This window comes from Macrosteles quadrilineatus, unplaced genomic scaffold (assembly GCF_028750875.1).
Source record: "Macrosteles quadrilineatus isolate MER2022 unplaced genomic scaffold, UCM_ALF_1.0 Scaffold_2__2_contigs__length_208266976, whole genome shotgun sequence".
NCBI lineage: Eukaryota > Metazoa > Arthropoda > Insecta > Hemiptera > Cicadellidae > Macrosteles > Macrosteles quadrilineatus.
The window spans coordinates 169,184,620-169,197,371 of record NW_026542595.1 but is presented as its reverse complement, the minus strand read 5'-3'; positions in this window follow the sequence as shown (position 1 = coordinate 169,197,371).

Below are 12,752 nucleotides of genomic sequence, written 5' to 3'. Positions count from 1 at the left end.
CGAAAAAGTAAACCGTTCCGAGTCCAGGTCTTACCATGCGTACTACGGTAATAGCTTATTCTCTATATGAGAAATTCACTAAAATGAGCTCTTAGCGCAAAACATCTCAAACAACTGTGTCAAAACGAACGTCTTGCAGAAATACTCCGATTTACGTTTCAAACCCAGTGGCCCAATTCCACCGGATCCCATTCAACAAAACCGTCCCTCGGAAAACAAATTTTTACGAATAGAAAACAGTGATAGGGATCTCCACAACAATCTATCCCTTGGAAGGGTTGCTCTAGTTATCTCTGGTCCGATCGTGGAGTTCTCCGGGCTATTTAATCTTCAATTGTAGTTCAGCCACGAGGCTCGGATTACTAGCCACTTAGCTTTTTCACGGCCCATTGTACCTCATTTGCAATTCTTTCAGCCGGTTCTCTACTTGTAAAACCGTAAGAGCTTTTTTCTAGGTACAATAGACTAATAGCCCCTCGTCTCCAGCTCAGTCTAGGGGCTGTGTGAGCCAACTGACGATAAGGGCATCCATGTCTTATGTTGTAACTGTAGTTTCATATCATTGTTAGTTATCTGAAATGTAATTTTAATTTGATAAAATAAGATAATTGTACAATTTTATACTTTTTTGCAACTTACACAAAAACATAACCAACAATTCTATCCAACAATCTAAAAAAAAATACTTTCACTTTCCGATCTAACCTAAAGTAAAACAGTTTTTTTTCACTACACTACTATGAGTTGGTCTGTTTTCGTTATGTTAACAACTTGTGAAACATCATATTTTCAACAGCTGTGTATTGTTTACTAACGAAAGTAACATTGTTTACAACAGAAAATTTTCCACTCTCAACAACTTAATAACGTAACCTAAATGGGTTGATTCATTCTATCGTTTCACCAACTGAAATGGAAGTGCCTGTTCCGTCGTCATTGAAAAGAAGAGCGGAGGAAGTTGATCATGATCTTCTTCCTAAAAAATCAAAGGAGAGATATAATGTAGAGTACAAGAAGTGTTGTTCTTGGCTGGAGACGGAAAATGTAGAACGTGGAACCGTGATGACATTATGCTGGTTTGTCTGTCAGAGATTTCAAAGGTTAACAAGCCCATGACTTTATTCCGTAGTGTAGTGAAAAGTATCGTTCAAAACTCGAGTGAAAGTGTTTTGCATGTTCTCGACCATTTGATGTGCGAGACAAGTCTCTTGTTATGAATTATACTATAAGGACTCACAAGAAAGAAAATAAACACAATAATAAAACCGTCTATGACAACTCAAGACGTTTGAGGAAAACTAAATTGTAATAAATTCAAAGAGGGAGATAGACATAGAAGGAAAATGTAAATGTAAAAAAATTGAATTATGGTTTGACTGGAGTGCGAGAAGAATTTTTCTTCCCGGGATCCCACGGAAGCTAAATGTTAGTTTTGAAATTAACGTTTTTCTCAACGTTAGCCAATCGTCTGGGATTGATTGTTATCATCGTGTGCAAACGAAATCAAATAATTTAGTAGTTTGGTACAGCTAAAACATGTATACTTCTGAAAAAGATTGTTGAGTTGCGGTGGAAATGTGAAATTCGATGTGGAAAACATTTATAAATGCAAAAAATACTCATCCTCAAATGTTAAACCTTGCTTCAGTACCTCTCCAAACCCCTAGTTTTAGTCGTTAATCTGTAAGCGTTTGTTACATAGGTACATACATGAACACAATGCCATCTTAGAGCAGCAAATTGAAAATACCAACAAACCTCAATCCTGTCATCAACAATTAAATCCTCCAGAGAAACTACGTCTATTCACACGGAGGAAGAATCGCTTCGCAAATTAAAAAGAAAGTAGACGGAACTATTGTTGGCTGGCGGGCATCGAACAATAGACAAATTGTGCTCCGTATCACAGCCGGCAACAATGGCTTTTGTGGCAGACAGGTTGCAAAACGGAGTCCTGTCAGATAGATAATAATTAATTTAGTCTTCAAGTGGAAACAAAACCCAAAGGAAAGACCGACTGAGCGTTGGTGAGCGGTGAGGTACAAAGGTAAATACTAAGTAGCACTACTCGGGCCATCATGTGTATTTTGTCAGATAGGTTCGCACACGCTCACACAACAGAGGTCGGCCTCTAAGATGAGACTGACTTGACGATTCTATTCAACTAGACTGACTGAAGATGTAGGTTGGTTGTAGAAATTGATATACAATAATACAAGTAGATAGAACGCCGCTGATAGGAGCAGTTCAAACACGGAATACCTGCAACAACACGGAATAACAGAATTACTGCAATAGAAAGGAAATCCGATTAAAGGTATCGCATCCGGATGTGTGCAGCTTCTGGAAATTCAAGAAGTAACCGACTGAAACTCAGACACTTTCTTCTGAGTTATATGGTAAACAAAGTTTGGTTATGGATAGAACTAGAGATTATTCTTCCTTGTGAATTTTTAGTAGCCAGATTTAAAATAAAAGAGAATGTACGGTACTGTAGTTGAAATCATCCACATACAGAGAACGTTGGAACTACTGATTTCGAGAAAGAAGCCAATTTTTTCTTACGCCTTCTTTCAAAGTCAAATTTGTAGAACGACTTCATGTAAGCAATATCATCTTTTGCGTCACATCAACTATATCGATTAACAGTGATGATATAAATTACTCTACTGATTTCTGTCGAATACGCCATCTTGTAAACCAAGCCAAACTTAAAGAGTAACGTGATTTGGTGCGTACATAGTAAGTGGCATTTTTTGTATTTATATGGGAAATTTTCAAATCCTGGGTTTTTACCCATCCAACCTGATGTTAAAACATCAGACCAATCAGAATCACATTTTCGATCATTTTCAACCACTTCAATCTAAAATGAAATACACATTACCGTGTTTCAAATTGATGTAAAAAGTCAATCCACTTCAATTTGACCTACAATTACAGTCACTTGTTAACGAGCCTGCATAGTGTACTTGTGGACTGAGCTAGTAATAAAGTCATCGACAAACCATCTCTAAATTCAAATCGCGTATTCCCTCGTCAACTCAACCAATCACTACTTGCTCCCCTCGCCCTGTTAGTGACATATTGACATCTCTATACGTATCCACCCCATGTAAATGCCCCATAGTAGCAGATCGGTATCGGCGCATCTGCAGTGTACATACCTGCCCCCAGCCCTTCCCTAAATCAAGACATCAACAGCCCGGACCGGTTCGCCGCACGACATACAATATTAAACAGAATTTATAGCCAGCCGCCCTTTTGTGGTGCTGAAATTTATTCCGTTTTTACAAAACGGTTTTCAATAATGTCGGCGACAATGAGTCTATGATTGGCGTTACCCCAAATATTTCAACCGGGTCCCAGTTCTCAGGCCCGCCCCGTGTCGATATTTTGATAAATAGGAGCGGTTTTATGGTTTTACGGCCCCGTAAATGGAAATAAACGTCTGTGTGAAAGGGTTCAATTAGGGAGGTTTGGGAAGGGTTGGATATCGTGTGATACCGTGTAATATTAGTCTCCGCCCTTAAGCGATTTGTAGGGTTTGTGGATGATTGACGAAGTATCCAACTTGTTACGATGATAAAGATATGGTTTCTAGAAAATTTGCCGTAGGGAATAAGCTACAATGTTATCGTAGGTCTCGTGGTAAGACCTGGATCCGGGATCGATTTCTGTTTTTGTTTTGATGTCCACAGAGGCCAGAACTCAATTCAAATTCATAATGTACATGTATACAGTATGCGTGTCCATTAGAGTATTAACTTGAGCAAAAATCATCTGACTTCGATACATTTTGGTATAGACGTGTAATTTCACGAACCAGCATGATCGGACTATGGAGACGGGGGCTTATGGGGGGTTTTATGGAGTAACAAACGGTTATTCTCATTTTTGACACTAAAACTTAAAATATAATCAGACAAAGGAAATTCGCTTAGGTAAATCTTGGTTTAGGAAATTCGCGAGGGTATTATAAATATTAAAGATAAATGCGATTTCACTAACTGAAAACATAATACAATTGGCGTGTTGTGAATCCTCATAAAAAAAATCAAAACTGTAAACACTAACGACTTCATTCAGATTATGCTTGCAATCTCAATTTGATTCTGGGAATGTACCCAGCTGATGAATATATGTATTTTTTTTAGTATTTGTCTCAAACAACCACCCAATTCGACACTACCTCCTTTAATTTCTCCAAGGAGCTCTTAATTAAACAAAATTATGTTGTAAGCTAAATGATTTTTGGTTAATACTATAGTAGGATTTAAAATATCTTACAGTATGATTTATGTCATAAATAATGCTGTAGTTTGTTTAATCTGCTCTAAAGCCATTTATTTTTTTAATTGTTTAAAATGTGTAAAAATAATTGTGTTTTTTTGTTGTCTGTTACTGTTGATACACCAGTGGTATTTCAGTTTTGTTGTTACGGAAATTTTTTATGTCATTGTAACCAGCATAAAACTTAGTGTCTTTACCTACGAATGTTTGTTAAAGTAGCCGTTTCAGTTCAGTTCTTAGAATTGAAAAGTTTCTCATAACAGCATTGTTTACTTTCATAACAGCATAGTTTTATAACAACACAGGTAACGGACCAATGAGGTTTAAGGGTTGAGAGAGAAATAGTATATTACGTTACTAGTCCTGAAAATAAGTGTTTACCGGACGAGTGTGGTCGTTCCCGTGCGAGACGAAGTCGAGTACGGGATTACCATACGAGTCCGGTACACACATTTTGGACGAGTTACGTACGATAGTTTACGCCATACTACTTAATCCGTACAAATCCTTATATATTTCCACCAACTAAAGGACTAATAAACACTAGTCATAACCTCTGAGAGAGGTTATGTTTTTGTTTATAAACACTAATTGCCACGAAAATACAGTATAATCAGCTGATTGGTGTCCGGTAAAACTCATTACAGTACAGTAGTACGCAATGAAACCCCATTTGAATAAGCTGGCGGCAAACAGCTGTTTTCTGGACTAAATCCTTGCGTGGAAAGTTCATCAAAATAATGTAGTGTGGCGTAAAAGTAAAATTGTAACGATTCGAACTTCAACTAATCAGCTGTTCAGGCCAATTTAATTGTTGAGTGGTGCAATAATTAGTGTTTGGTACAATGTTTCGTTGCATCACTGTCAGTGGCAATGAGAGGTTAAACGAAAACACGACCTCTCTTAGAAGTTATGAGTAGTGATTTTTAGTAATTAAAACACTGTCGTAGGTAAAGTAGTGTACGAAATTCGCGTAAATAGTGTTAACGACACTCGTAGAAAATTTAAGGTACGAGCCTTATTATTGTCTTTCAATTTTTGTTGTTAATATCAAGGATTAATAGATTACCAAATCACCCAGCTTGTGTAAACGTATAACAATTTTTACTTTTTTGTTACAATTTTATGTCTGTCAAGAAAAAAAACTATTGTTTCATTTTAAAAACCTTAACCACTTGAAGCCAACGAAACTCTGTTTTTGCTCAGGACACATGTAACAAAAAACCAATTTATATGCATACCCCTATTGTTCTAGGAGCCCTTATAAAAGTCATCGCTAACACTCGGATGAACTTTGCGGTTATTTAAATACCCCTCTTAAGTGCCTGCCTAAAGATGGTGAATTAATTATATGTGGTGTCATAATGTCTTTTTGCCCATTAAAGAACAACGTACCTTTGATGGAACATTTGTCGTGGTAGCTAAGTTTCTGTTTATGTGTCAAGTCAAAAAAGTACAGTATAAATAGGTTCAAGCGTTAGAGCCTTGTAATGTAAATTCCTAGTTGAAATGCAATTTAATAATTAATATTTTATTCAAACGTACTTTACTAATTCTACGTTAAATATTCTACAAACTTTGAAAGGGTAGGACATCGATTAATATTTAGAGGGGAACCAGTCAAATAGTTCAATTTAATTTAGCTGGTAGGCCTAAATTTTTATTTGTTACCTGTAAATCCATATATAAATCCCAAAGTACCCATGAACTTTTGAGAAAACTACAAGTCACACCCCATAAACCATATACTTAAAATTTTCGTCATGACGAGAAACCTTGCGAAAAACTATCCATTATATCATAAATTGCCCTTTAGGGTCGTTATTCCTTTTTAAAGGGAATTTTCCATATATCTAATGTTAAAAAGACCTCAGCTGAACTTTTGGATAATATTCTTTCAATGTATTACCTTATTAAAATCGGTGTGATTATTTGTTTGTATTACTGTATTCTGTTTTGTTTATTTCAGGTTAACTAAAACCAATCAATAGTGTTATTAATACTTATGAGGTCAAACGGGGTGAAGTCCTTGGGTAACAGCTAGTTAAATATAAAATGGAATTTGTTCAAGAAAAGCAGACAACATTGATGCACAGGATTGCTGTATGGAAACAAGTTTAAATACTAATTTACAAGAAGTTTACAATCGTTACAAAATTATGTTATAAATGTATTTTACATGATCACTAAACACCAGTAAACTATTCTGTGATTCTGTTTTCTGCTTCCAAACAGAAAAACATACATTAGTTTGTAGCCTACTACCGATATACAGGGTGTCCGGCCATAAGTGTTAAATAAAATTTTGCATCAAACTACATGGTAATGGAGACATAATGACGCACATTTGAGGTTCCCAACCTCAACCGTTAGGGAATAACAAATGAATTAAGGTTTTCCAAAAATTATTGTAGTTGTTATGAAAAAGGTTATATTACTCTGTTAAAAATGCACTAATTGTTAATTTAAATGTCATTTTCAGAATCCTCACAAAATTTTAAATAGATATAACACATAATCGTTGGGGTACGGAAAAATATCCTACTTAAATTTCTTCGTTAAACAATTATTTTTAATATCGACGAAAATTTAAATAACATTCAGCAATTTATTTCTCGGTTACCGAGTTCCACTGAGTTTAACAAATATTACTAAAAACTTCCTTATTTAAAGGGCTTTACAATGGTGTAATATAGATTTTACCAAGTTTCAAATTTCCCAATGTAATTCAATCATTGTTGTAAAAAAACATGGTAGGGCAAAGAAAAGCTATTGTGAAGAATAATACATTTAAGTGCAGGCAACGAATAATTTGTATTTTTTCCTCGCATGCAACGTTTTTTTTATAACTATTAAGCTAAGTAAAGAAACATATCGTTGTAAAATGTGTTTGTGATAAAGGTACGGTTATCGTATATTTTTCATATTTCAGATAAGATTTCAATTAACTCGCGGAAGTTCGGTTGTGGCTATACCAAAACTACCCGAAATGGATTGGGCGTGGTCGACGTGGAGGAAGTGTGACATGGCCTCCTCGATCTCCAGATTTGAGCACGATAGATTTTTTTGTTTGGGGTTACATGAAAGGTCTAGTTTACTCAACTGTTGTAAACTCTGAAATTGAGTTACGGGAGAGTATCTTTGAGGCTGCTGGGAAAGTAAGGAAAAAATTGACGTATGAGGTCACAGTTGGCGCAATTCACAAGCGAGCTAGAGCCTGCTTGCGGGAAAACGGAGGGCACTTAACACCCAAACTGTGATTCCACCTTAATAAAAGTTGTGCTTCGGACAAAGTATGTCATTGATTTGATTTTTATTGTGTATTTTAACTAATGTATTGTGGTTTTTTTTTTTTTCTAAAGTCTAAACAAACACTCTTTAGTTTGATGGAAGTGTAGTCTGGTCAATTATAAATTACACAAACCCTCATCATCAATGGTCAGCTCATAAAATAGTAAGTAAAATTCATTATTTTTTACAATATCTGTTTTAGTTTAACCGTGTTTTTTCACAATAGTGCGTAAAATTCACCATAGATTTGACATTAGATAAATGTAGTTATACATCATTGTAAAGCCCTTTAAATAAGGAAGTTTTTAGTAATATTTGTTTAGCTCAGCGGAACTCGGTAACCGAGAAATAATTTGCTGAATGTTATTTAAATTTACGTCAATATAAAAAATAATTGTTTAACGAAGAAATGTAAATAGAATATTTTTCCGTACCCCAACGATTATGTGTTATATCTATTTAAAATTTTGTGAGGATTCTGAAAATGACATTTAAATTAAGAATTAGTGCATTTTTAACAGAGTGATATAACCTTTTTCACAACAACTACAATAATTTTTGGAAAACCTTAATTAATTTGTTATTCCCTAACGGTTGAGGTTGGGAACCTCAAATGTGCGTCATTATGTCGCCATTACCATGTAGTTTGATGCAAAATTTTATTTAACACTTATGACCGGACACCCTGTATAGAATGTAACAAAATGAGTATACATACTCCAACATAGCTTTGTCATTCTTTTGGTTCAAGAGAATACATTTTAGTACAATGTAATGGCTACCTAGGAAATTAACCCCTTATCAAATATAAGGAAAAGGATGTTACTTCACTAGGTGGTAAAATAATCTTTTCATCCTAAAATGAATAGAGATGTGCAATTATTTTATACAGCAGATCTAAAGGATAGCATTATTCTCTTCCACGTTCCCTTCCCGTTGCGAAGCACGGGTATAGCAGCTCGTTTCTTCGTATTATCCAACTATATAGGTATTTTAATATAAATAAACTGTTCTTCTATTGTATTATTACTCTGAAATTTTAACCAGCGAACTTCATAAACTCTACTTACTAAGCTTACAGAACATTAAACGTGCCATAAATATGCTTTAGATTTTACAAAATGTAAGAAGTCGATTCGCATAATCGTTAAAACGCCATACTCTCAAAAACTTACAAATTAGTTAGCTTTTAAAAAATCTTCTGACAAAAATGTCCACTACTTAAATTATAAAGACAAAAAGCATGTTGAATACATTACATTTTTTTCCTACATTCACCTGACAAAGTGGCCTTCCTTGCACTGGTTATAGCACAGAAATTTGCCAATTGCTGCATTTACTAACTTTTGCCGCACTCCAGTATTCCAACCAAACAACTCAAAACAGCGTGTTTTTATTAGGCACGCTTGAAAATAAGTTGGCAACACTTAAAGATATAACGACTGCGATCAACTGTTGCAGCATTTCTCATTTCGTTCGATGTTTGGATTTAACCTAACCAAAACGTGTTGTTAAGTGTTTGGGGTAACTGTAGGAAAAATTAGACAAGTTAGACAAAGAAACTATTTCCATTGCGTCATATAGTTTGATTAGCAATAATGCAATCATTTCTTAACAGTTAAATTGACAACTGTAACTGTATATCTGAAACGAAAGAGAACACATTTCTATACAAATCGTGAGACAGTCTCTTTTACTAAAGCATGTTTCGCTGGTAATTGATCTGTTTGCTCTCAGACATCTGGTCCAGGTTGTTTGTTTAAGATGTTTCGTCGGCTCAGCCCAGATCTTCTTGGAGATGTAGAAACTATCACGTTTCTCCGACAATTCAAACTAATTGATACGGCCAATCACTGTTGTTAGTTTCTACATCTGTCGTTTGAGATATATCTTACCGTCACACATGTAGCTTTGTCCGTTCAGCAAAGATACACTTGGCAATTGGAGTTTATATCTTTCTTAAAACAGTAAGCGATTTCAAACTTTAACGTGTTTGTTTACAATAACACTGTTTATGATAAGGAAAGGAGAAGTTTAACTTTAAATTATATGTGAGTCAGTTTTGATGAAATAAATACGTTTTTACATTCTAAAATGTGTACAGGTACAAAACCCACATTTTCTGGTGTAGACTATATTTTTTATGTACCCTAGAGTATTTTTTTAAAAATATAAACACAATAATATCTTCTGTTCCCGCTCATTGGAAATTGTGCAAACTATTTGTGACAAATAAAGGGGAATTCTAAGATATATTATGGTATACAAAACGTATGCCTGTTTTACTAGTTATTTAAGTTAATAAATGACTTTGTTTTATGAAAATTGGTTAAGCATATACTGGTGAAATTATAATTAGGTCGTAAAATAAAATATTGTTTTGATTTCAAAGGAGGTATTGATTCATTCCTCTATTGCAGCCTGCAATGGCCTATAATCGAATAATCACACAAATAGTTTATTTACATTCATAAGTACCGGTACAACCAAAACAGGTAAATATTACAGCTTAAAAAACTTCATCAGACTTATATCTAAGTAAAAAATACATTGTTTACATTTTTTGCCCAATCTGTACATATTTTCCATCTTAAAATCATAACCAAAAACAAAAGGAAAAGTTCCAGGTGTCTAGATTCCGCCCAATCCATCCTATAGCCTAAAGCAAAAAAATAATACAATTATTTACACTCCTATTAACAACCGCAACAAAAATCCAAGTCACGGGGTGGTTCCAGGTGTGAAAAATCGCAGCAAACGCCATAACCGTTGGCCAAAACATAGGATCATTATGTAAATAGAAGTGTTCATCGGAGTGTAGACCAGGGACAGCTGGCTTGCAGACAATTCCCACATTGTGGCCAAACTGAGGCCCAAATTATGTCACAGATAACAAATGTACGGGGATAGCAACGCACGGACGCACTGAAGTCTTCCACTACATTGCTCCGGCCCGTAAATCGTACCGTGATGGCGGCGTGCGTCCGCGCCATAACTGAAGGGTGGAGCGGTAAAAGGTGCAAATAGGGTATGGGAATTTGTTTATGTTTTCCCGTGTATTAGGAACGGTCATTTTGTTTTGGATTTTTTTATTAGTTGTTCAACGAATATACTCTTTAATTTGTATATTTTTTTGTGTAAGTGTTTTTGTTTTTAAATGCAGCAACGCATGATCATGTCTCAGCAACAACCTCTCCCGAGTAAAAGAATTTCACAAAGTTGCGGGATCTTAAATTTTGATCCCGTTCTCATGTAAGAAGTTATTACATTACTGTACAAGAAAATTAACAACAAACCCAGCCTAACAACTACACAATTTAAAAACCGTACAGCATTATTAATCAATAAAAATGAAAAAAAATTAGTGATAGAAAATGTCCTCGGTAATCTCTTATGTTGTTAATTCGCCAACATAAACATCAACTGCACCCAAAAGAGCTAATTTTATCTATGTCGAATTAAATATCGATGTACAAACGTTTGTGCTTGATTCCGTATGAGATTGAAGGAATTATCAAACTTTTGATTTTGGTTGAATCAGATTAGGAGCCAAATCAAAACTTATCAAAACTTAGCCAAATCAAAATAATGGCGGGTTTTTCTCTTACTTAAAGGAGGGAACTACATCTAAGGAGGGTCGACATTTTCTATTAAGATTTAGGTAGGCCTATATGGTAAGTACAAACCTAATTTTAACTACATTGTACCTGTTTGTGAGTATAGTTCAACACAGCCATGATAACTAGCAATCTTACACATAGTACATTACATAAGACATGAGACATGTTTTTTTTCCAGTAGACATATTACAAATGTATTGGAAGAGTCAAACATTTTTCAGGCAAAGCAGTTGTCAAATTGAGAAGTGTGTTACAAAGTGAAGGCCTACTTTGAAGTCTACGAAGGAAAAATTGTATTTTAAGTTAATAAATGTTACAGTTGACTTTCATCAAATAATTGTTTCAAAATTAGTGATTCAAGTTTGTCTCGATTTTTATTACTCTCGTTTGGATTACTAAAATATTATCCTTAATTTTTATAATTAATTAAGTATTTTTTTAAACTAATTTCATCAATTAGCGTTAAGTCAATCCTGCAAGGAAGCTGTCTCTCTCATCTACCGATGTTGTTGCATTAGAAATCAAAGTCATGTTTATTTCTGCAACAAACATTGGTTCACAAGACGTTGTCCACGGCGTCTTTAGCAACAATTGAGTAGCCATTACGAGAAAGTTAAGTCTGCAATGTTAGCTACAGGGTCATAAGACTATTCTCAAGTGGTTGTTTAACTGGATAAGGAAGTCTTTTGCAACTTCAGTATCTATAGATTAGATTCAATACAATACAAGCCACATCATCAATTCAAAGCCTAAATAAACGGTATGTCACCACAGTAGAGAAAGTCCTAACACCCGAACTCACGTGTTAGATTCATTCTCTCTAATCAGCTGATGAATGCTTGGCTTGGAGACGAATGGTAACCGCAAACATCAATATTAGTATCAGCTGAGATAATCAGTCAAAGAGCTGCAGAGTGATGGAACCATCAGTCAAAGACCTCCGAAAGTGTTATGACCATCACTCAACGACCGAGTGTTTTGATCCAGGCACAATTTGTTTCATATTCAAACCCACAGGTCCAATCATGGGGTGGATTTATCAAAGCGACGAGGCATTTGTTTAGTAGAGAATATATCTGGGCATTCCTTACTCAACTGAGTCTATTTAGTCGTTGTTTTGGACGTCACGAATGTTAAACACCGAAGAGGTCTGCAGTTGCCATGAAAGGATCTTCACACACACCTATGCTTAACTTTTAATATATATTAAACGGAAATAAGAGTTCATTATAACTTGCACAGAAGTCGTCAATAACCATTGACTATTTATTACTGAAGGTATAACTGAATTTGGATTTTGTAAAATTCTTTATTATGAGAAAGCAAACGAAATCCACACTACTGTACCTATGATGGATATGATATCCAGCCTCATTGACTAGATAGATTGTATTCAAACAAGTTGTCATTTATTAGTTGTTTAAAAAACCCGAATTCAACGGCAGGAAATAATCAATGTAAACATTTGATTCCATTTAAATGTTTATCATATTTTAATATATACAGAATAAGGTATAGTGGTGCTAAAAGTCTTCTGTCATTAAATTG